This window comes from Dendrobates tinctorius, unplaced genomic scaffold (genome assembly GCF_039654945.1).
Source record: "Dendrobates tinctorius isolate UK_male_01 unplaced genomic scaffold, ASM3965494v1 ptg000022l, whole genome shotgun sequence".
Lineage (NCBI taxonomy): Eukaryota > Metazoa > Chordata > Amphibia > Anura > Dendrobatidae > Dendrobates > Dendrobates tinctorius.
The window spans coordinates 113,315,537-113,340,982 of NW_027361690.1; the positions used below are offsets into that span (position 1 = coordinate 113,315,537).

Below are 25,446 nucleotides of genomic sequence, written 5' to 3' on the forward strand. Positions count from 1 at the left end.
GCCTAAGAGTGTAGTAAACATGACCCGTAAATCAGTCGACTGACCCAAGGTCACGGAGGTGCATCAATAAAGGTGACATGGTTAATTGTATGACAAAATATATGATCCTAGATTCCGTATACTCAAAATATTACTCGGTGAGTAAACTACAGGATCAGCAGGACGGGGGATGCAGAGATCAATACCAGCAAATATCACTCATTAAATCATTACGGTAGTTTAACAGTTTGCTAATCTCAAATTCATTTTCATCTGACTCTTCTCTACGTCCCCTCCAGGCAGGGGTTAGGTTATCTTGATTTATTTTAGGAGCTATAAGAGATAGTAGAAATGTCATTGTGTAATTATAGAGAAATAATTGGAGTCACACACAGTATAACGTGTTCATTAGATCTTGCAAATTTAGCTTGCCCAATAAAATTTTTTTTTTAGAACTATACTAATAAGAATGCCCGATTTATAATCATACTGCATTTAAAATATTTGGACAATGTGATTCTTGGCCTACCGAGTGAACATTAAAAGCTATAAAAAAAATAGTTATGGTTGTCTAGGAATAATAATATATTGGCCTATCACTATAATAAAATAAGAAAGAATGTGCATCTCAAATATTGGTCACTAATGAGTTGCCCCCATTGTTTTCACAGCGTTCCCATAAATGATGACGCTCTCACTAGTCACGCCGGGTCTGAGTGAAGCTCCGTGTGCTTGTCCACATTAGGGACGGATGCAGGAGGCATCTTTCATTATCTGCACTATGGCTGACTTATGTGAGCTCGTCCGCGAGGCCTATTTAGATGTGCCGATTTTGGTCTCTTAGCGAATGCTGATTAATTATAAGTAATTATATGGGCGCTCGTTTACTGGCTTGTTTTCTCGGCCATGATAAAGATCACAAACAAAAAATGATGGGAACAGAACAATGGTGAATAAGATAGTTCTGTCCCCATACAACGCATTGTGGTTAGCTGCACATTCCCCATCTACATGGAACAATGTGCTGCCAATAATGATCATTTTATGCCGGCATAAACATCGGCTCACCTGACGAACGAGCAATAGACATGGGTTGATAATTGGGAATGAGCATTCTTATCTCGATTACCGATTGGACTATATAAACTTTTACACAGTCAAGATGTTCAATTTGGGTGAAATCTGACATCTTTGGTGTAATGATTCATCAGTAGGGATGAGTAGACCGGTGAAAGTTTGAGTTCTGGTAACCGACCTGAAATTTACACCAAAGTTCGGTTAGGGTACCAGAACTTGACCCTGAACCCGAACCTCATTGAAAGCAATGGGGATCCGAACTCTGGAGCCGGAAAATATTCTCGCTCTCCCCCTCCTCATCCCATTGGAACTCCGAACATTAAAACAGACTTTCAGAAGTCTGTGTTTGGAGTTTAGGTATGAACCACAAACCTTTAAGTTTGGGTTCGCTCATCTTTATTTGTCATCCTTTTGGAGAATCACTGCACCCATCCATCAAGAATTCTACAAAATATAACTTTCATATACATAATGTGTACAAAAATGTGTTCACTGAACATAGTTTCTGTACTAAATGCATCTCATTATGTAACTGTTCAGAAAACAAGCATTATTAGAACTAGGAATTTAGGTTATGTTCAAACTGTGTTTGAGAAAGTTTTGGCGCACCCCTAAATTGTATCTATAGGCTCCTATATACCCCATGGAAATGAAAAAAAATGTGATTTATGCCTCAACTTTCAAAAAGTATGGTAACTTAACAGATAATTCTATTTGCTGTGCCATTTCTGTGCTGATGCTTTGCTATTTCTGCACAGTCTTTTACTAGTCTGTCTGTGCAGCTATACACTGGACTCAGCATTGATGCCGACATGGGCAGCACGAGGCACAGAAGGTCATACATTCAGAAGGTCATACATTCAGGAGGTCATACATTAGCTGGAGCAATCATATTCACAATTATATCTTCCAATTACCCGTTAATTCCCGAATTATTGTTGTTTTTTAAACTTCCCCACAAACCCCCTAACAATGTTCTAAATTGTTTTGCAGTGGTTTCACGCATCTAGCCTTAGCAATCGCACGATAAAGAAAGTTCCCAGGCCTCGGACATCTGCTGAAACTCCCTAGAGTCTTTTCTGAGAAATGGCAAATGTCTAACAAAGCAATTCACACCGGTGACTCTCTTCTGAGAACAAACACAAAAAGTTTGTGCAATTTCACATAAATTACACTTTCAGCAATTCAGAAGTAAAGATTTCCCTCCCCGGGACTTGGGCATTTCTGTACTTTAAAAGCAATGTTTAAAAGGAGATGGAAGTCCTACGGGAGGCTTCCTACTTGTCCTCCCTTTTATAGTCATCATGGATAGCTACTCTCTAAGACCAAGCCTGGCTTTATATTGGATGTAATGCTATATTTTCCCTAGCCAAGTTCAGCTTTCTCTTGTGATAACACTAGATTGCCAGGTTAAAAAGGAGCAAGTACACCATGGACCACTGACCATTTAATATAGTTGGCTTATCCTAAGTATAGGCCATTTTTCCCAAAATCACAACTTACAGTGGGGAAAAAAAGTATTTAGTCAGTCAGCAATAGTGCAAGTTCCACCACTTAAAAAGATGAGAGGCGTCTGTAATTTACATCATAGGTAGACCTCAACTATGGGAGACAAACTGAGAAAAAAAATCCAGAAAATCACATTGTCTGTTTTTTTTTTCATTTTATTTGCATATTATGGTGGAAAATAAGTATTTGGTCAGAAACAAAATTTCATCTCAATACTTTGTGATATATCCTTTGTTGGCAATGACAGAGGTCAAACGTTTTCTGTAAGTCTTCACAAGGTTGCCACACACTGTTGTTGGTATGTTGGCCCATTCCTCCATGCAGATCTCCTCTAGAGCAGTGATGTTTTTGGCTTTTCGCTTGGCAACACGGACTTTCAACTCCCTCCAAAGGTTTTCTATAGGGTTGAGATCTGGAGACTGGCTAGGCCACTCCAGGACCTTGAAATGCTTCTTACGAAGCCACTCCTGTGTTGCCCTGGCGGTGTGCTTTGGATCATTGTCATGTTGAAAGACCCAGCCACGTTTCATCTTCAATGCCCTTGCTGATGGAAGGAGGTTTGCACTCAAAATATCACGATACATGGCCCCATTCATTCTTTCATGTACCCGGATCAGTCGTCCTGGCCCCTTTGCAGAGAAACAGCCCCAAAGCATGATGTTTCCACCACCATGCTTTACAGTAGGTATGGTGTTTGATGGATGCACCTCAGTATTCTTTTTCCTCCAAACACGACAAGTTGTGTTTCTACCAAACAGTTCCAGTTTGGTTTCATCAGACCATAGGACATTCTCCCAAAACTCCTCTGGATCATCAAAATGCTCTCTAGCAAACTTCTGACGGGCCCGGACATGTACAGGCTTAAGCAGTGGGACACGTCTGGCACTGCAGGATCTGAGTCCATGGTGGCGTAGTGTGTTACTTATGGTAGGCCTTGTTACATTGGTCCCAGCTCTCTGCAGTTCATTCACTAGGTCCCCCCGCGTGGTTCTGGGATTTTTGCTCACCGTTCTTGTGATCATTCTGACCCCACGGGGTGGGATTTTGCGTGGAGCACCAGATCGAGGGAGATAATCAGTGGTCTTGTATGTCTTCCATTTTCTAATTATTGCTCCCACAGTTGATTTCTTCACTCCAAGCTGGTTGGCTATTGCAGATTCAGTCTTCCCAGCCTGGTGCAGGGCTACAATTTTGTTTCTGGTGTCCTTTGACAGCTCTTTGGTCTTCACCATAGTGGAGTTTGGAGTCAGACTATTTGAGGGTGTGCACAGGTGTCTTTTTATACTGATAACAAGTTTAAACAGGTGCCATTACTACAGGTAATGAGTGGAGGAAAGAGGAGACTCTTAAAGAAGAAGTTACAGGTCTGTGAGAGCCAGAAATCTTGATTGCTTGTTTCTGACCAAATACTTATTTTCCACCATAATATGCAAATAAAATGAAAAAAAAAACAGACATTGTGTTTTTCTGGATTTTTTTTTCTCAGTTTGTCTCCTATAGTTGAGGTCTACCTATGATGTAAATTACAGACGCCTCTCATCTTTTTAAGTGGTGGAACTTGCACTATTGCTGACTGACTAAATACTTTTTTTCCCCACTGTATGACCTACCCTTATGATAAGCCATAAGTTGCTAATAGCTGGAGGTCCTACCTCGGTGGACACCACTGATCAAGAGAACTGGAGTTCTGGTTTTCCAGTTCTCATGGATCAGAAGTCAGGCATGCAAGAACGGTACTTGGCTATTTATGTAAGCCTTATAGACTTTGATTAAAGTGCAGTGTACATGCCTAACCACTGCTGCATATCAACCGGAGACTCCGGATCCCCTCTCTCAGTATCAGTAGGGGTCCCATGGTGGTTCCCCGTGATCAGCAACTTATAGCCCATCCTGAGAATAGGTGACCAAGCTGTAATCTCACAATTACAACTATACTTAGAGCAACTTTAGAACATAAATTATAAAATAAAAATTTTAATTTCTCCTTTCATTTTGTACATTGACAGGAGAATGCCTAATGACTAAAAGAACATTCCCTCCCTCTCTTCTACACATCATCAACCCTATAATATCAACTCCACACCTCTCTCCAGCTATCCTTTAGATTATGTGCACACGTTGCGTTTTTTGCCGCAGATTTGTCACAAAACCTGTAGGGAATTCTGATGGCAGCAAAGTGGATGAGAATCCTGAAGTCTTGTGCACATGATGGTTATTTGTGACGTGCAGATTTACATCGGCAGCATGTAAATTCTTTTAGCGTTTTTTTGCAGCGTTTTTTTCACCCATTGACTTCAGTGAAGTCAGTAAAAAAAAGCAGGGGTAAAAAGGATTGTGGTTTTTGCTGCTTTTTTGTAGCATTTTTAGACAGCAGTGAATGCCATAGAGATAATAACCTATTTGTCAGTATGAGAGCCAAAGGCCCCCTGGGTGTCCCCGGACACATTCAAATGGTAACTATTCTCCTGCATTGTTTACATACAGGTTTATTAAACATATTATAATGATAATGTGTGATTGTTATTTGATTTTGCACCTTGTTTGCATCGGCTTAGTTCTCCCTTTATGAGACTCCCACATGAGAGCAATATCTGCCTGCACCTTGTTGGTTTACTTTCTTTTGTATATACAGTGAAAAAGAAGAAAGGAGTTTCATGATGAAAATAGTATAATTTTATTAATTACATATATAAATAGTAAGAAAATTATACAAGATGAGATGTACAAGGTGCACAGACAAAACAGACCACCGGTGCCAGTAAACCACCCAAGCTAGTAATGTAAATAGGCAGGACACTGCTCAATTAAATGTACAATATCAACAAAAAACAAATCTGTATGTATGAAACATTCTTAAGCTGAGAGCAGTGCGTACCAGTGAAATGTAGGGTTACAGGCACCAGAGTTCGTCCAGAAGAACTCCGTTTCGCTTATTTTGTAGGGTGCTTTCTCAAGGGGATTCTCTCAGCTTAAGAAAATCCTGCCCATTTACCTTACTAGCTTGGGTGGTTTACTGGCTCCGGTGGTCCATTTTGTCTTCCATCTTTATGCACTTTATACATCTCATCCTGTATATTTTTTGTACTATTTACATAAGTAATTAATAAAATTATACTATTTTTACCATGAAACTCCTTTCTTCTCCTTTTTCAGTAATTGTCATGGAGTTGGTTCTTTCCCTGGTTTTGGGACTCTTTTACGCAGTTTAGTGCAATTTTCTCTAGCTATGAATATGCTACCCAGTATTATAGACCATATATATATATATATATATATATATATATATATATATATATATATATATACACACACACACACACACAGTGCCTTGCGAAAGTATTCGGCCCTCAGGATCTTTTCAACCTTTTCCCCACATATCATGCTTCAAACATAATGATACCAAATTTAAATTTTTGGTGAAGAATCAACAAGTGGGACACAATTGTGAAGTTGAACGAAATTTATTTGTTATTTTAAATTTTTGTGGAAATTAAAAAACTGAAAAGTGGGGCGTGCAATATTATTATGCTCCTTTACTTTCAGTGCAGCAAACTCACTCCAGAAGTTCATTGTGGATCTCTGAATGATCCAATGTTGTCCTAAATGACTAAAGATGATAAATATAATCCACCTGTGTGTAATCAAGTCTCCGTATAAATGCACCTGCTCAGTGATAGTCTCAGGGTTATGTCTGATGCACAGAGAGCATCATGAAGACCAAGGAACACAACAGGCAGGTCCGTGATACTGTTGTGGAGAAGTTTAAAGCTGGATTTGGATACAAAAGGATTTCCAAAACTTTAAACATCCCAAGGAGCACTGTGCAAGCGATCATATTGAAATGGAAGGAGTATCATACCACTGCACATCTACCAAGACCCGGCCGTTCCTCTAAACTTTCATCTCAAACAAGGAGAAGACTGATCAGAGATGCAGCCAAGAGGCCCATGATCACTCTGGATGAACTGCAGAGATCTACAGCTGAGTTGGGACAGTCTGTCCATAAGACAACAATTAGTCGTACACTGCACAAATCTGGGCTTTATGGAAGAGTGGCAAGAAGAAAGCCATTTCTCAAAGATATGCATAAAGTGTTGTTTAAATTTGCAACAAGCCACCTGGGGGATACACCAATCATGTGGAAGAAGGTGCTCTGGTCAGATGAAACCAAAATCGAACTTTTTTGCAACAATGCCAAATGATATGTTTGGCGTAAAGGCAACACAGCTCATCACCCTGAATACACCATCCCCACTGTTAAACATGGTGGTGGCAGCATCATGGTTTGGGCCTGCCTTTCTTCAGCAGGGACAGGGAAGATGGTTAAAATTGATGGGAAGATGGATGGAGCCAAATACAGGACCATTCTTGAAGAAAATCTGTTGGAGTCTGCAAAAGACCTGAGACTGGGACGGAGATTTGTCTTCCAACAAGACAATGATCCCAAACATAAAGCAAAATCTACAATGGAATGGTTCACAAATAAATGAATCCAGGTGTTAGAATGGTGAAGTCACAGTCCAGACCTGAATCCAATCGAGAATCTGTGGAAAGAGTGGAAAACTGCTGTTCACAAACGATCTCCATCCAACCTCACTAAGCTAGAGCTGCTTGCCAAGGAAGAATAGGCAAGAATTTCAGTCTCTCAATGTACAAAACTGATAGAGACATACCCCAAGCGACTTGCAGCTGTAATTGCAGCAAAATTTAAAATAACAATTGTGTCCCACTTGTTGTTGATTCTTCACCAAAAATTTACATTTGGTATCTTTGTTTGAAGCATGATATGTGGGAAAAGGTTGAAAAGTTACAGGGGGCTGAACACTTTCGAAGGCCCTGTGTATATATATTTTGTTAGGTAGCGCTGTCATTCAAGGTTGGGGACTCTCGCTTGGCAGCCAAATAATCGCGTCTGGCACGGGTTTTCCATAAAACAGTAACAATCCATGCGGTTTATTCAGGCATCATAAACCCACAGCAGCAACATAAAGTTCATATAATCAGCATAGCGTTCATGACAGAGCTTCACTCTGCTTATCCTGTGGTCACACAGGTTGTGCAATGTCCAGTACACAGGCTCTTCAGCCTCCCACATATCTCACCCCGTCAGGGTTTACCTCATGGCTGCTCCAGCTCACTGCAGACGTTCATTCCCTCTCCCCTGGGAACTGTCAGACGCTTGCAGCCATTACTCACAGCATTCACGTGCTGTCGGCAGGAAGCCCCATCTCCCAGCGGGACCTTCCACAACGGACCAACCGGGTCCAAGCATTCACTCATGTGACCTACCCTGGCCACCTTATATGGTCCGTAGCCACGCCCACCAGGTCACATGGCTATGACCTCATCACCGGTCCTACAAGCATCCATACATTATTTACTATGGCGTTCTAGCCACACCCCTGGGTGGATTTGTAGGTAGCTCTCCCTAACCCATTGGCACGAAACCTCAGCAGTATCACTGCTGATCAACACATACACAAGTCTCCATCTCAAGGCCACCCACCTTGAGATACATTACGATCATTCAGCATCCTACACCTATCAGAACACCGGAAATGCTTATACACCTGTCCTGGGACACCCACACAGTGCCCCCTAGCGGACACAGTGGTCACTACACCACAATATATACATACATACACACACACTCAGCTTTGGCAAAAATTAGGAGACCACTGCACAGTTTTATAAAAATCAGCTTCTAAAACACTGACAGGAGAATGACTACAGAAGAACAATCCTCTTTAGTTTCAATTATTATGGCAAAAATGCCATATCATGTCCTTAAAATTTCCTGTTGCTCCTTCTGTCCCTTGAGTCATTAGCATTTTTTAATTGGTTTTACCCACAACGTTATCACTGGTGAGTTAGTCGCATCTCCTTTAGGAGAGAACACAATTTATATGAAACCGACTTAAATGTTCTCAGTGGGACCCCGAGAAGTGGCATTTAGTTTGAATGGAACCGATCCATTAATTAAACATCCCGTTCTTTTAATCAACCAAGTCAAATGTCCGTTATAAGAACTTCACACAATTAGACACTGAGTGTTATCGATATCAAACACTATCTCAAGTATCATAAAGAAGACAGGACTTCCACAACTCTGTTGTCTCCGTTAACCTCCGCCATGGACCAGCTGAGTACAAGCTAATTTTATAAGGACCCAATTTAGCATGTGCAAAGACATAATCACATAATTAATTATACATAATAAACAGCATTTCCTTCTAAAGGCCCCTTTACATTTAGCAATGCACCTGCAAGCCCGACAACGATACGACCAGGTCAGGATTGCTGGTGCATCGCGAAATGGTTGCTAGTGAGCTGCCACACAGGCAGATCTCACAGCGATGTAACGACGCAGCAGCGGTCGTTCCTTACCTTTCAGACGCGGCGATCCTGACGTCCTCCCGACCGCATCCACACGTCGCTCGTCAGCGCCAGCAGGAAGCCCAACAGGAAGCGCCTGACGAAAAATGGACCCGGCCGATCTCGCGCGATCAGCGACAGACAGCGGGGGAGCCGGTCGGAGGTAACTATCACACATAGCAATATAACTAGCGATATTACTGCTGCGTCACAAAATCGGTGACCCTCTAGCGATATCGCTATGTGTAAAGGCCCCTTAAGACTAAGGGCCCCGTCACACATAGCGACTCACCAGCGATCCTGACAACGATATCAACTTGTCAAGATCGCTGGTATGTCGCTACATGATTGCTGGTGAGCTGTCAACCAGACAGCTTCAACAGCGATCAGTAACAGCGACGCGAAGCGCGCGCATCGCTTTGTACATTAGTTACCAGCGTGCTGGTGCAGGGAGCTGGTAACTAAGGTGCACATCGGGTTTCTAAGCTGCGCGCATCACTTAGAAACCTGATGTGTACCTTGGTTACCAGCTCCCTGCATCAGCGCGCTGGTAACTAAGGTACACATCGGGTTTCTAAGTACCGAGCGCTGCTTAGAAACCCGACATTTACCTTGGTTACCAGCGCGCTGATCGCTGGTCGTTGCTCTCCCGCCTGCCACACGCAGCGATGCGTGCTGGCCAGCGGGAGACCAACGACCCAAAAAAAGTCCTGACCTTTCCTGAATGATCAGCGATACCCGGCAGGGGGGCCGGTCACTGATAGCTGTCACACAAAGCGATCTCACTGGTGAGATCGCTGTTGCGTCACAAAACTTGTGACTCAGCAGCGATCTCGCTAGCGAGATCGCTATGTGTGAAGGGGGCTTAAGAAACCTGAAAGGCTTTGAGTTGTCTTTGAGGAATAGAGGGGTGACCTCAGAACAAGTTTCCGATGAGAAGATGGTCAATGCAACATGGCCCCACTAGGCATTCGAAGAACACATCAAATCCACCAAAGCGAGCTCGTCGCCAAGAATGACCTTCTACAAATGTCATATCATTAAGTAGAGTATGTGAATAGAGTCTAAGCTGACAAACCAATGGCCCATATTTCCTAAGCAGCTTACACAACTTTTTGCCATAAACTATAAAGGCGTGGTTCAATATTTGCAGTTTTTTTTAAGCCATTTTTCTTTTTTTTTTCTTTGTCTTGTGATATTCATTGGATATTTTTTTGTGGAAAATTCTTCAAAATGGCGCACAGATTATGAATTTTGAGCAAAAATTGCCTGTTTTGCTGAAACGTTGCAAAATTTATTTAAAAAAATACAGGCATATTTAAAATCACTCTTGAGTTCAAACTTCGAGTACATTTGCATAAAAATGTCGACTTTTTAAAAAAAATAAAAATAAAAAAAGGTGATTCAGGAATCAATCAGAAATATCTGGAAATCAAAAACCAAGTCCACAATGACGAACATAAAAAAAAAACAAGCCAAACACTTATCCTAATATTAGGATTTTGCATTATGCTTGCCAAAAGTTGAAAATTGGGAGCGTTGAAACAGGAGAGGGCATGCCCAACTTTTAGACTACTTTACTAAATGACTTGTCTGGGACTTTTACATTGATCTAGCCTCAGAATAGGTCAGCAATATCTAATTGTGGGGTTGTCAAGGATAGGAAGCCATCAATTTAGCACAATTTATTCTATGACTATTTTTTTTTAATGTTTTATAAGCGAGTCTGCACCAAAGTGCTCCCCACATTTTTGGAGCATCAAGTCTCACAATGTAGTCTTGCAGAACACGTGGCTAAACACCTCATATTGTACCATGGTTGTGTTTGTGGCATAGTTACTAGTTAAAGGGAATCTGTCACCCCATTTTCGGCCTATAAGCTGCGGCCAGCGCCATCAGGGGCTTATCTACAGCATTCTGTAATGCGGTAGATAAGCCCCTGATGAAACCTGAAAGAGAAGAAAAACAAGTTAGATTATACTCACCGGGAGGCACAGTCCGGTGCGGTGGGTGTCGCGGTCCGGTCCCTCCCATCTTCTAGAGATGACGTCCTCCTTCTTACTTCTGCCTCGACTCCTGCGCAGGCGTACTTTATCTGCCCTGTTGAGGGCAGAGCAGAATACTGCAGTGCGCAGGCGCCGGGAAAGGTCAGAGAGGTCTGGCGCCTGCGCACTGCAGTACTTTACTCTCACCTCTAAAGGGCAGAGAAAGTACGCCTGCGCAGGAGCCGCACCAGAAGTAAGAAGGAGGACGACATCTCTAGAAGATGGGAGGCGCCAGACTGGACCGCAACACCCATCGGACAAGACCGGACTCCGGGGTGAATATAATCTAATTCATTTTTCTTATCTTTCAGGTTACATCGGGGGCTTATCTACAGGAGGTTGGCCTGGGTCAAGCCAAGCAGAAGAAATCGGAAACAATATCAGGAGGCACTAAAAAGGTTAACCAGTCCGATGTCAATTCTGTATAGCATTTCACGGGGTCAGGCAAAATAGAAGTGAAGAAACAAGCTGGGCCACGAAACAGGAATAATAAACTGAATATTGCTCCATAATTAATTAGAACGCCTAAAAATGGCAAGGACTGTGTGCCAGGAGAAGATTTCAATAGGGTTTTTCGCGGAGGCATCAGTCTATTGACCACCCCTAACAATGGCTGGTAAGCAACAAAGGCTGCCCAGCAGAACGAGCACAGACTATACTGACGTTGGAGTTGAGCCCAGCAACAAAGGAGACTACTCGATATACAGAAGATAATCTGGGTAGTGAGCACACCATTCAACGACGACAGCAGCGCCTCCTCTCCATTGTCAGCACCACTGGCATAGGAGAGCCAAATAGCTCCAAAAAGATGTCTAGTTTCCATCTGTAGCTCAGTAAAGGCGTATGAATGGTTTTTGACTGTATTTTTTTATTTTGTATAGATCAGACTTACGGTATTTCTTAGCTTTTTAATGGAGAAAAAGGGTGGTGGTTTGAACTTTCATAATTTTTTCAGGTCTTAATTATTTTTTTAAAATTTTCTATTGTACAGTTGTGATCAAAAGTTTACATACCCCGTCAGAATTTTTGCTTTCTTGGCCTTTTTTCAGAAAATATGAATGATAACACCAAAACTTTTTCTCGACTTATGGTTAGTGGTTTGGTGAAGCCATTTATTGTCAAACTACTATGTTTTCTCTTTTTAAATTGTAATGACAACCCAAAACATCCAAATGACCCTAATCAAATGTTTACATACCCTGGTGATTTTGGCCTGATAACATGTACAGAAGTTGTCACAAATGGGTTTGAATGGCAACTAAAGGTAACATCCTCACCTGTGACAAATGCCAGGAAAATTGTTCGGAATGCAAAGAAAAACCCACAAATAACATCAGCTGAAATACTGGATTCTCTGAAAACGAGCAGTGTGGCTGTTTCAAGATGCACAATGAGGAGGCACTTGACAAAAAATGGATTGCATGGTCAAGTCGCTGGAAGAAAGCCATTACTGCACAAATGCCAAAAAGTATCTTGCCTACAATACTCAAAACAGCACAGAGACAAGCCTCAAAACTTCTGGAACAAGGTAATTTGGAGTGATGAGACCAAAATAGAACTTTTTGGCCACAACCATAAACGTTACATTTGGAGAGCGGTCAACGAGGCCAATGATGAAAGGAACACCAGTCCTACTGTAAAGCACGGAGCTGGATTGCTGATGTTTTGGGGATGTGTGAGCTACAAGGGCACAGGAAACTTGGTCAAAGTTGAATGAAAGATGAATGCAGCATGTTATCAGCAAATACTGGAGGCAAATTTGCAATCATCAGCCCAGAAGCTGCGCATGGGACATACTTAGGCGTTCCAACATGAGAATGATCCAAAATACATGGCCAAGTTGACCTGTCATTGGCTACAGCAGAACAAAGTGAAGGTTCTGGAGTGGCCATCTCAGTCTCCTGACCTCAATATTATTGAGCCACTCTGGGGAGATCTCAAGCGCACAGTTCATGGTAGACAGCGCAGGAATTTACAGAAACTGCAGTCTTATTTGCCAAGAGTGGGCAGCTTTACCATCTGAGAAAATAAAGAACCTCATCCACAACTACCACAAAAGACTTCAAGCTGTCATTGATGTTAGAGGGGGCAATACACGGTATTAAGAAATGGTGTATGTGAACTTTTGCTCAGGATCATTTGGCTTTCTTCTGGCGACTCGACCATGCAGCCCATTTTTCTTCAAGTGCCTCCTTATTGTGCATCTTGAAACAGCCACACTGCTAGTTTTCAGAGCGTCCAGTATTTCAGCTGATGTTATTTGTGGGTTTTTCTTTGCATCCCAAGCAATTTTCCTGGCATTTGTCACAGGTGAGGATGTTACATTTAGTAGCCAGTTAAACCCATTTATGTCAACTTCTGTGCATGTTATCAGGCCAAAATCATCAGGGTATGTAAACTTTTGATTAGGGTAATTTGGATGTTTTGGGTTGTCATTATGATTTAACAAGAGAAAACACAGTAGTTTGACAATAAATGGCTTCACCCAACCACTAACCATGAGTGGAGAAAAAGTTTTGGTGTTATCATTCATATTCTCTGAAAAAAAGCCAAGAAAGCAAAAATTCTGCCAGGGTATGTAAACTTTTCAGCACAACTGTTAGACCCCTTAGCGGACTTGAACCTGTGATTGTCCGATCGCTCGCGTTATGTACAGCAATGTACATACATTTATTGATTTATATAGCTAAAATCACTGTCTTCTATGAACGCCATAGAAATACTGTCATGACATGCAGAGGGTCTTCAGTAGACCCCTGGCTGTCACAGCAACCCATCGGCGCACCGAGATCAGATTTCGAGAGAGACGATGGGTGGTTAAAATGGCATGCATCCCTGCCGGCACGCTGTAAATGCAGCTATCGCAAATTAACATCAGCATTTGATAGGTTTCCAGCTGCTGATGGAGCTTAGATCCAAGGGAGGCTGTTAAAGGCAGATGATGGCTGAATAACTCAGTCATCATCTGCTGTCAGACATGTGGAGTTAGCTTCTGAGCCTGCATTAAAGTTAGGGAGCTGGCATATGACGTACCAGTAAGTCATAGGTTGGTAAGGGCTTAAATACCGTTGTAAGTGAATGTTATAAGAACTAAAATGGCCAACAGCATTTTAGGGCTTGTTCACATGACTATATTTTTGGTTCGAGCGCTATCCATAATATATAAAAAAAAAATGGTCAGCACTCGGACCAATGCTATTCAATGAGGCAGTGCAGATGTGCTATCTTTTTCACCGACTGAATTGGCACGTGAAAAAAAATCTCAGCATGCTCTAGTATCTTCACCCATTCAAGTCTATGGGTGCTAAAAAACAAAAGTTGGATGCCGTAAGGATATCATCCCATTTTTACGGACACATTGTAAATTCGTCCCACTTTCCTGGATGAAACTCTGAGGGTTTTTTTTTCTCCCATGTTTTTCAGACAGTTCCCATTTTATGCCATGCTGTTATCACTTTTATTGGCCGATACTTCGAGAACCTCTGTTTCTTCAATTAGGTGAAAATCTAGAAGAAAAAAAAAGCTGCTGTTGTAAAAAAAAAAAAAGTAAAAAATGATGCCACGTAATTCCCTGCCAGCGGCGGGAAGATAAAAGCGGCACTGAGACCTGATTGGTGTAAAGATGCCGCTAACGATCCTGTGACTTCTGAACTTGGCAGCATCTGCTGCGGGTGGAGAAGATGCCACTCATAGCTCCGGTGTGGATACCATTAACCATGGAAGACTTGTCATATGCAATTACCATCATGCTACCATCCGATTATAAAGCTGTCAGCCTGCTGACAGCAGGTGGATGAGGAACATCTGCAGGTGAACACACGATTCAGAGGCTGGAAAATGGAGCCAGTAACAGTGTAGTTACTAGACTTCGCAGAGCAGCGCGGCACTATAAGGCACTGTGCACACAGAGGGGTTTTTTTTAGTGAATTTGCTTCAAAAGCTGTTCGTAAACTATTCATTTTTATGGGAAATCTGCTTTTCTATTCATAGGAAGTTTTTTCCTTTAGAAACACCGAGTGGGAAAAAAAATGCATTTCATTTCTTTCATGCCAAGTCTGATCCACTCAAATCTGGGCACTGTCACATCAAACGGCTCTTCCAAAACTCCAGTTTCCGGAAAAGAAAAACTCCTCCAGAAAGGAGTGGTTCCTGCAGAAGTTTGTCTCAGAAATCTCCATGTGAACATAGCCTTGAGACAGGTGAGGGTCATGAGACTACTCTGGATTCTTAGGGCTGGTGCACATGACGGTACAAATAGAACGAGTGTTATCCGTGGTTTGGACCAATAGCACTCATCTCCATGTCATTCTATAGGGCCGTGCACATGTCCACCCGAGGGAAAAAAAAAATTAAAACATGCAGGATTTGACCCCCAAGAATTGGATTCGACTATTCAACTCTGTGGGTCCGTGGAAAAAATTGGACCTCCGAGTGAGATCCAATCTTCATGGACTAACAATATAGAGAAACTTTTTTGCTCTCCACCTCCAAGAAAATCGGATCCCACTTTGATCACGTCAGAGTCTGGTCACATCAGAGTCTGATCAGTGTGTGATTAGCATAATTGGACCGATTATCTCGGATGAGAGAAACGCAACTGTGTGACCCCAGCCTTAGCACGAGCACTGTGTAATACCACATCTTTCCCACAGGGGTCACTACAGGAGAAATACGCAGCTACTTGCAGCATGCCCAGGAAATATACAGTAAGTTGACTGCTAATGGTTAGTATGGAACAATCAATGATTACCAGCTTGGCTTCATTGAAAGAAAAGGTTTTTTTATCATTTCTAAGTATCATATGTTGTCTGTAGAAAGAGAAGTAGTGGACATCCGGAATTAATCCATTAATCTACTGCACCCAAGCAAAATCTTTACAAAACTGAACAATCAGCAGCTCATGTTCAGTATTGCAAATGTTTGCTTAGCTGCCTGTGCGGCACGCCTTTTTTTCTACAGTTCTGTTATATTGCACACTGTCCCCTCCTTTTTTTATCATACTTGGTTCCAGCGCTCCTCTCTTTGGGCCAGGTGTTTTTAAATTTGCAGGAGACTGCAAGAGGGGTTCTGCCTATTTTGCTCTCAGCTTTCTGTCTGAGACCATGTGGAAAGTGAGTTGTTTTTATTTTAAGCACTTTTCTATGGGTGTTAATATTGTGTGGCCGCCATTTTTTGCTGTGGTGCTGTAACGAAAGGGGTTTTGTCTTACAGTATGGGGTGTCTGGATCGCTCCCCCTGCTGATGTGGTACACATCACAGCACAGATTGTTGATCTCCATCTATATTTGTACACATAGGAAGAGTGCAGCAGCATAGACAAAATTATACAAGAGAGCAGAACATTCTAGCTGTGAATCAGCTCTGTAGAGGATTTGTTTCTCTTTCTCCCTCTGCCTGTTTCCTCTCCATGCTCCTCACTCCTTCCTCCCATAGCGTATAGCGGGCTGACGCATGAAACCACAGTGAGGCAAGAATCCGTCTTGCCTGAGCCAGACAGATTTCAGATTTTTTTTCTTTTACAATGAAGTGAGTTCATGGGTTAAGGTGGAGAAAAAGAAATGGCTGATAAGTGGGTAAAGAAGCTGATTTCTCTGATAATATATCTAACATTTTTTATATCCACCTCTCCTATTGAAGTACCCAGTTTGTTGAAAGCTCAGCTCAATATAATGTGATTTTCTGGATTTTTTTTCTTAGCTTCTGTCTCTCAAAGTTGACGTGTACCTACGATAAAAGTTACAGTCCTCTCCATTCTTTGTTGGTTGGGAAAACTTGTAAAATTGGTAGTGTATCAAATACTTATTTTTCTCACTGTATGTATGGTCAAGGGAGATCAAGGCAGGTTAAAGGAGTTGTCCACGATCTAACGATTGATAACATGTCCTTTGTATGGGTCTTCTGTTTAAGATCAAAAAGGGAATGACACTGAACAGCACAACCGATACAGGGGAAACTACTTTGGCAGAGGCTGGCACTTAGCAAGATATTGGGAGGCACACAGCAACCTTGCACATTGGTGGCGAGTACCGCACTTTATCTCTGGAACAGTCTTTAGCTAGTTGGCGTGCCTGTCGAGTGCCGGACCCACACCGCAATGCTCATATTGATCACGTCTCGTGTTGATAGATCATAATTGATAGGTCCTGAGCAATTCATTTAGGTGTAAATTTTAGTTGTGAGGGTTTCTTTTGTTAGTTTTTTAATTATTTTGACTCATTTTTAATTCATTTATAGTTTCACATTTACCTTGCAACTAAAAATCCATTAAAGAACATAAACAGAGAAAACCTCAACACGCTGGGGTCGAGCAGTAGAATAGTGAAAATCATTTATTTGAACAATCCAATTGCAATATGTATTTGACGCTTCCTTTCCGGATTCCGGACCTACCGTAAATCAGAAAGCGACAGATTGCCGTGGATAAGGTAGTTACAGGAGGAATGGCGACAATAGTCGTATGTGCAGTTGCGCTAATACTGTATAATAAGAATCAATTCCAAATATCTACACGGGATTATTGTTGAAGCATGTACATGTATTTCTACAAACCCTATTAAAATGAAAACGAAAGTTTGCAGTGTGAACTTGCACCAAGGCCTCTTTCCCAAAAGTGCATTTGAAAAGTTTGAAATACGGATTTCCAAAGTAATAAATATCTTTGCATCCGTGCTTTAAAGGGCATCTGTCCCCTCATTTTTGGTCTATGAGATGCGGCCTCCGCCATCAGAGGCTACAGCATTCTGTAATGCTGTAGCTAAACCCCCGATGTAACCTGAAAGAGAAGAAAACAAGTTAGATTATACTCACCCGGGGGTCCGGTCTTGCCCGATGGGTGTCGAGGTCCAGTCTGGCGCCTTCCATCTTCTAGAGATGACGTCCTCCTCCTTACTTCTGCCGTGGTTCCTGCGCATGTGTACTTTATCTGCCCTATTGAGGGCAGAGTAAAGTACTGCAGTGTGCAGGTGCTAGGAAAGGTCACAGAGGTCCAGCGCCTGCGCACTGCAGTACTTTACTCTGCCCTCAACAGGACAGATATAGTCCGCCTGCACAGGAACCGCGACAGAAGGAGGACGTCATCGCTAGAAGATGGGAGGCGCCGGACCCGAACCTGCGGCGCCCATCAGACCGGACCGCCCCTGGATGAGTATAATATAACTCATTTTTCTTATCTTTCAGGTTACATCGGGGGCTTATCTACAGCATTACAGAATGCTGTAGATAAGCCCCTGATGGCTGTGGCTGCATCTCAAAAATGAGGTAACAGATTCCCTTTAAGGACTCCCTGTAGACTTTAATTGGCATATTCTCTCTGAAAAGTACCGTAATCAAAATGGCTCCAAAATATGACATGAAAAAGCAACCATCAGTGAATAGCCCTATTGGCTTACATTAGCGTCATATTTCAGTCCATATAAAACGGATGCCAAATATGCTTGTGTGAACGAACGCCAACAGATTAACAGGGCTAAAACCAGTAAGGAATCCTAAATCCTACAGAACCTTTATATTAAAATTTTCTTTCTAGCACTCGCAAATACTTTGGCGTCTCTTTAGTCTATTAATGTACATTAAAGAATGGAAATTGGTCTTCAGTGAAACAGATTACAAATCCTCCCAAAGACATCGTTTATAGGAGTCAGTACTTCAATAGCAGAAGAGCTGTGGCCCTTGGCTCTATTCTTTCCTCTGTAAGCAATTTCTCAGAGTAAAGCCTGCAGAGACTTGTCAGACAAGAACAGACAAGAGACTATCAAAGATGTGAGAGCTTCTTATTTATGGGAATCCATGACCTAGCCGGCACATGGCGCATGCAATGCAATAACCGGGACCTGAAAGGCTCTAAAAATAAGCATCTCATTTAGCACGAGAGACCAAACAAAGTCTATGAACGTTACAGTCGATAAGCCAAGACCTGCCCATCTTCAACTACAAAGCCTTATTTAAGAAAAAATCCATTTAACAGGGTAGAAGCTTCCTATTACGCATCTATTTAGAGCAGTTCACAGGGAAGCCATTAGATCATTGGCGATTTATCTCTATGATGTCCCATATGTAAAAACAAAAAAATGGGGCTTGAGTAACACGGTCACTGGAATTTCAGGCAATTTGATTTAAATTGATCATCTATATATATAAAACTGAATGTGTGTGTGTATCACCAACCAATCAGGAAGCATCTTTCATTTCACCAGAGCTGTTCAAAAGAAGCTGAGCTGTGATTGGTTGCTATGAGCAACAGTTTTCCTTGCAACCAATCACTAAGAATCTCTCATTTCATCAGAGCTGGTTAAAACAATCTGAGCTGTGATTGGTTGCTATGAGCAAGTTTTTCCACTTGACAACACCTCAGCAGACACTGATATGGTGGGAGAAATCTAGCATCCCTGGGAACATAAGCTCCCAGCCATTGTCTGGCCCCCAGAAAGGAGCAGAGAGCACATGACAGAAATGAATCCCCCCTCCCTGCCCATATACACATCACACATCCTCCATCCATAGGCACATCTTCCCTCTTAAAGGAATCATTGGTATGGAAGTCAGAGCAAATCCATCCAGCGCTTTGGTTTTGACCCCAGACCTCTCTTAAAGGGATTCCCGGTATGGAAGTTAGGACCGTTCCACTCAGCTCTGTGGATCTGACCCCAGGGTCTCTTAAAGGGATCATTGGTATAGAAGTTAGGGCAAATCCACTCTGCGCTTTGGTACTGACCCCAGGCTCTCTTAAAGGGATCTCCTGCATGGAAGTTAGGGCAAATCCCTCAGCGCTTTGATTCTGACCCCAGGGTTCTATTAAAGGGATCATTGGTATGGAAGTGAGGGCAAATCCACTCAGTGCTCTGGTTCTGACCCAAGGCCCCTCTTAAAGGGATCATTGGTATGGAAGTGAGGGCAAATCCACGCTGTGCTTTGGTACTGACCCCAGGCCTCTCTTAAAGGGATTTCCGGTATGGAAGTGAGGGCAAATCCACTCTGCGCTTTGGTACTGACCCCAGGCCTCTCTTAAAGGGATCTCCGGTATGGAAGTTAGGCCAAAACCACTCTGCGCTTTGGTACTGACCCCAGGCCTCTCTTACAGGGATCTCCGATATGGAAGTTAGGGTAAATCCCTCAGCGCTCTGATTCTCATCCTAGGCTTCTATTAAAGGGATCATTGGTATGGAAGTCAGGGCAAATCCACTCAGCGCTCTGGTTCTGAAGCTAGGCCTCTCTTAAAGGGATCCCCGAAATTAGAAGTTAGGACCGTTCCACTCAGCGCTCTGGTTCTGACCCCAGGCTGATGGGATGATGTGGGATATTAGGGGTAGTAGTCCGGTGGCTCTGGCTGACGGGATGATGTGGGATATTAGGGGGGAGTAGTCCGGTGGCTCTGGCTGACAGGATGATGTGGGATATTATAGTGAATGTGGCTATGCGGAGTGGGTGGGGCTATACGCTCAGCTTTATATATAGATATAATCATTATAATTTGTTATAACTAACCGTAGTTAGTTACTATGCCCGGGCAGCGCCCGACTCTTCAGCTAGTTTTTAAATAAATTTGCAGATTTCACTCCAGAGCGCCGGCCACTATGTATCTCCCTTCTAACTTGCTGTTTACTGCCTGTTGTTAAGTTTAATCCATCTTTAGCAGCAGAAACAACGAGAGATATCACAGGACATGTGGCAGGCCTTTGTATTCTGCTCCTGTTCTCAGGTCTTAGGCTGGTTTCAAACTTGCGTTTTTTTGCGCTGTTTTTTAGCGCAAAAAAAAGCATGCGTTTTTTTTCCCCCTGTCTTTTACATGGGTGCGCATAGATGCGCATACACATGCGTTTGTATGTGCATGCGTTTTTTTGTAGTGCGCGCTCGGGCACACAAAATGCATCCTGTTGCATTTTTTGTGCGTCCGACTTGCCCCCAAAAAACGCATGCGCACGCAATGCATTTTTTTTACAGCAAAACACCCATTATAGTCTATGGGTGCGCATACGTGCGCATTGTAATGTGCACGTATGCGCAAAAAAAACACCAAAACCCGCAAAAAACGCACACAAACGCATGATGCGTTTTTTTCATGCGTTTGTGTGCGCAAAAACCGCACCGCAAAAAAACGCAAGTGTGAAAGTAGCCTTACACACTGCACATACAGTTAGGTCCATACATATTTGGACAGAGACAACATTTTTCTAATTTTGGTTCTAGACATTACCACAATGAATTTTAAACAAAACAGTTCAGATGCAGTTGAAGTTCAGACTTTCAGCTTTCATTTGAGGGTATCCACATTAAAATTGGATGAAGGGTTTAGGAGTTTCAGCTCCTTAACATGTGCCACCCTGTTATAAAAGGGACCAAAAGTAATTGGACAGATTAAGTAACTGTAAATAAAATGTTCATTTCTAGTACTTGGTTGAAAACCCTTTGTTGGCAATGACTGCCTGAAGTCTTGAACTCATGGACATCACCAGACGCTGTGTTTCCTCCTTTTTGATGCTCTGCCAGGCCTTCACTGCGGTGGTTTTCAGTTGCTGTTTGTTTGTGGGCCTTTCTGTCTGAAGTTTAGTCTTTACCAAGTGAAATGCATGCTCAATTGGGTTGAGATCAGGTGACTGACTTGGCCATTCAAGAATATTCCACTTCTTTGCTTTAATAAACTCCTGGGCTGCTTTGGCTTTATGTTTTGGGTCATTGTCCATCTGTAGTATGAAACGACGACCAATCAGTTTGGCTGCATTTGGCTGGATCTGAGCACACAGTATGGCTGAATACCTCAGAATTCATTCGGCTGCTTCTGTCCTGTGTCACATCATCAATAAACACTAGTGACCCAGTGCCACTGGCAGCCATGCATGCCCAAGCCATCACACTGCCTCCGCCGTGTTCTACAGATGATGTGGTATGCTTTGGATCATGAGCTGTACCACGCCTTCGCCATACTTTTCTCTTTCCATCATTCTGGTAGAGGTTGATCTTGGTTTCATCTGTCCAAAGAATGTTCTTCCAGAACTGTGCTGGCTTTTTTAGATGTTTTTTAGCAAAGTCCAGTCTAGCCTTTTGATTCTTGATGCTAATGAGTGGCTTACACCGTGCAGTGAACCCTCTGTATTTACTTTCATGCAGTCTTCTCTTTATGGTAGATTTGGATATTGATACGCCTACCTCCTGGAGAGTGTTGTTCACTTGGTTGGCTGTTGTGAAGGGGTTTCTCTTCACCATGGAGATTATTCTGCGATCATCCACCACTGTTGTCTTCTGTGGGCGCCCAGGTCTTTTTGCATTGATGAGTTCACCAGTGCTTTCTTTCTCTAGATGTACCAAACTGTAAATTTTGCCACTCCTAATGTTGTAGCAATTTCTCGGATGGGTTTTTTCTTTTTTTGCAGCTTAAGGATGGCTTGTGTCACCTGCATGGAGAGATCCTTTGACCGCATGTTTCCTTCACAGCAAAACCTTCCAAATGTAAGCACCACACCTCAAATCAACTCCAGGCCTTTTATCTGCTTAATTGAGAATGACATAACGAAGGGATTGCCCACACCTGTCCATGAAATAGCCTTGGAGTCAATTGTCCAATTACTTTTGGTCCCTTTAAAAACAGGGTGGCACATGTTAAGGAGCTGAAACTCCTAAACCCTTCATTCAATTTTAATGTGGATACCCTCAAATGAAAGCTGAAAGTCTGAACTTCAACTGCATCTGAATTGTTTTGTTTAAAATTCATTGTGGTAATGTCTAGAACCAAAATTAGAAAAATGTTGTCTCTGTCCAAATATATATGGACCTAACTTTAGGTATGACAGGCACGCTTTCAGTTTGAAGCAGGCAAGTCATTGGAGAATAGTGTGAGCAATGCATGCTAGAAAGTGAGCTAAATACAGCTTCAGCACCATGTGAATGTGTATTTTCCTGTGTGTAAGCATGAGTGTGAGCCTGCGTGAGTTAGCATGAGTATTTTCCTGTGTGTGAGCGACATTTGTATTTTCCTATGTGTAAGCATGAGTGTGAGCGTATATGAGCGTGCATGTGTATTTTCCTGTGTGTAAGCATGTGAGTGTGCGCGAGTGTGAGCGTGAATTTTCCTGTGTGAGCCTGAGTGAGTGTGAGCGAGCGTGCATTTTCCTGTGTATAAGCGTGAATGTGGGGGGGTGTGAGCGTGCATGTGTATTTTTCTGTGTGTGAGCGTGCGTGAGCGCGTGTGTATTTGTAATTTGTATTTTCCTATGTAAGCATGAGTGTGAGTATGTGAGCGTGCATGTGTATTTTCCTGTGTGTAAGCGTGTGAGCGTGCGTGTGAATTTTCCTATGTGTGAGCACGAGTGTTAGCCTGCGTGAGTGTGCGTGCATTTGTATTTTCCTGTGTGTGAGTGTGCATATATATTTTCCTGTGTGTAAGCGTGAGCGTGCATGCGTGTGCATGTGTATTTTCCTGTGTATGAGTGTGAGCGTGCGTGAGTGAGTGTGTACTTTCCTGAGTGTGAGCGTGCATGTGTGTATGAGCATGCGTATGTATTTTTCCTGTATGTGAGCGTGAATGTGTATTTCCCAGTTTATGATACAGCGAGCAGCACCAACTATCAGAATCTGCCTGCCATCCTTGGTGACCGTCTACTTGTCAGTATAACGTTGCAGTCACCAACAAAATGGCTCCGCAATGTGTTCCTAAGGGCAGAGACAGACTGCTGTATTTCTCCTGCGAGAATCGCATCGTAAACCTCGTACTGGCTGTCGGCTCTCCTGACCTGAGCTTGACAGCTGCATAGAAATACATTATACTGTCTTGCTCAGGTCAGAAGAGGTGCAGAGCCAGTCTGTGCATTGCGATGCAATTCTAGCACGTGAAATACGGAAGTCTGTCTCTGCCCTAAGGGCTCACACTAACTTGCGAGAGACTTGCACGATTCTTGTGCGAGTCTCCCTCATGAAAACCTGGCACTGCCGCCAGCACTCAGACCGGAGCGTGCGGCTACATGTATTTCTATGCAGCCGCACGTTCCAGTCCCAGGGCAGGCAGCAGTGCCAGGTTTTCATGCGAGAGACTCGCACGAGAATAATGCTAGTCTCTCGCAAGTGAGTATGAGCCCTTAATCTCATCCTCTCTTATCCCTTAGCAAACACCCAGAAGGGGAGAAGAGGAGTGACATCACACACATGTGAGCAGACTCAGCCCATAATTACTGCAGGGCAGTAATGTGAGATAGTTGTACACTAGGTTTTGTGTCAAATTTCAGTAGCTGCTCCCCCTAGTGTTTAAAAGTGGAAACACCAAAACTTTTAAATTATTTTTCAGATTTTACTAAATTATAAACAAATTATAACATTTTTCAATAAAATTTAAACATTAATTCTTTACATTTTTTCAATTGCTGAAAAAACATTTTTTTTTATGGCACCTTCCTTTAAGGGGACTGGTTGTACAATGTCTCTATAGCCCAATCAATCCCTACATGAGGGACGGATGTGCCATGAAACTCTGGCACACTATAGCAGATCCCTGACCAGCATTGTAGGAATCACCATATGTGCAGAACCCACCCTTTTACAGAATATATGAGAAGGCAGTATGACAGTACATTTGGACAGTTTTTAGCAGGAATAATGGGATTTATAATACCCGAATAATAAGAAATCCCATTTCATTATTATTTATTTATATAGCGCCATTAATTCCATGGTGCTGTACATGAGAAGGGGGGTTACATACAAAGTTATAGATATCATTAACAGTAAACAAGTTTACAATGACAGACTGGTGCAGAGGAGAGAGGACCCTGTCCTTGTGGACTTACATTCTACGGGATAGTGGGGAAGAGACAGAAGGTTGGGGGTGCAGCAGCTCTGGTGGTGATGAGGCGGCAGCTCAGGCTGTGGTGAGGCGGCAGAATGGTTATTGCAGTCTGTAAGCTTTCCTGAAAAGATGGGTTTTCAGATTCCGTTTGAAGGATCAGAGGGTGGTGGATAATCGGACGTGTTGAGGCATGGCATTACAGAGGATAGGGGATATTCGGGAGAAATCTTGGAGGCGGTTGTGTGAGGAACGAATAAGTGTGGAGGAGAGTAGGAGGTCTTGGGAGGATCCGAGATTACGTGAGGGAAGATATTGGGAGATTAGTTCAGAGATATACTGAGGGGAAAGGTTGTGGATGGCTTTGTAGGTCAGTGTTAGTAGTTTGAACTGGATTCGTTGGGGAATTGGGAGCCAATGGAGGGATTTGCAGAGGGGGGAGACAGGGGAGCAGCGAGGAGAGAGGTGGATTAGTCGGGCAGCAGAATAGAGGACAGTCTGGAGTGGTGCAAGAGAGTTAGCAGGGAGGCCACAGAGGAGAGTGTAGCAGTAGTCAAGGCGGGAGATGATGAGGGCATGTACAGGAGTTTTAGTAGATTGAGGACCGAGGAAGGGATGGATTCTGGAAATATTTTTGAGTTGGAGGCGTCAGGAGGTGGCAAGAGATTGGACGTGTGGTTTGAAGGACAGGGCAGAGTC

The 25,446-nt window shown here is 42.8% G+C and overlaps 1 protein-coding gene and 1 long non-coding RNA gene across 2 annotated transcripts in view; one reads left to right on the forward strand and one right to left on the reverse strand.

Annotated features, from left to right (window-relative positions):
- LOC141084361 (uncharacterized) overlaps positions 1-11,838 on the forward strand; it is a 50,324-nt gene extending 38,486 nt beyond the window's left edge. Inside the window, exon 2 of the long non-coding RNA XR_012230983.1 lies at positions 11,297-11,838. This is a non-coding gene — a long non-coding RNA (uncharacterized lncRNA). The remainder of the gene's footprint in view (positions 1-11,296) is intronic.
- Positions 1-25,446, reverse strand: part of LOC141084363 (tetraspanin-15-like) — a 277,985-nt gene that overhangs the window by 237,143 nt on the left and 15,396 nt on the right. The window lies entirely within an intron of this gene.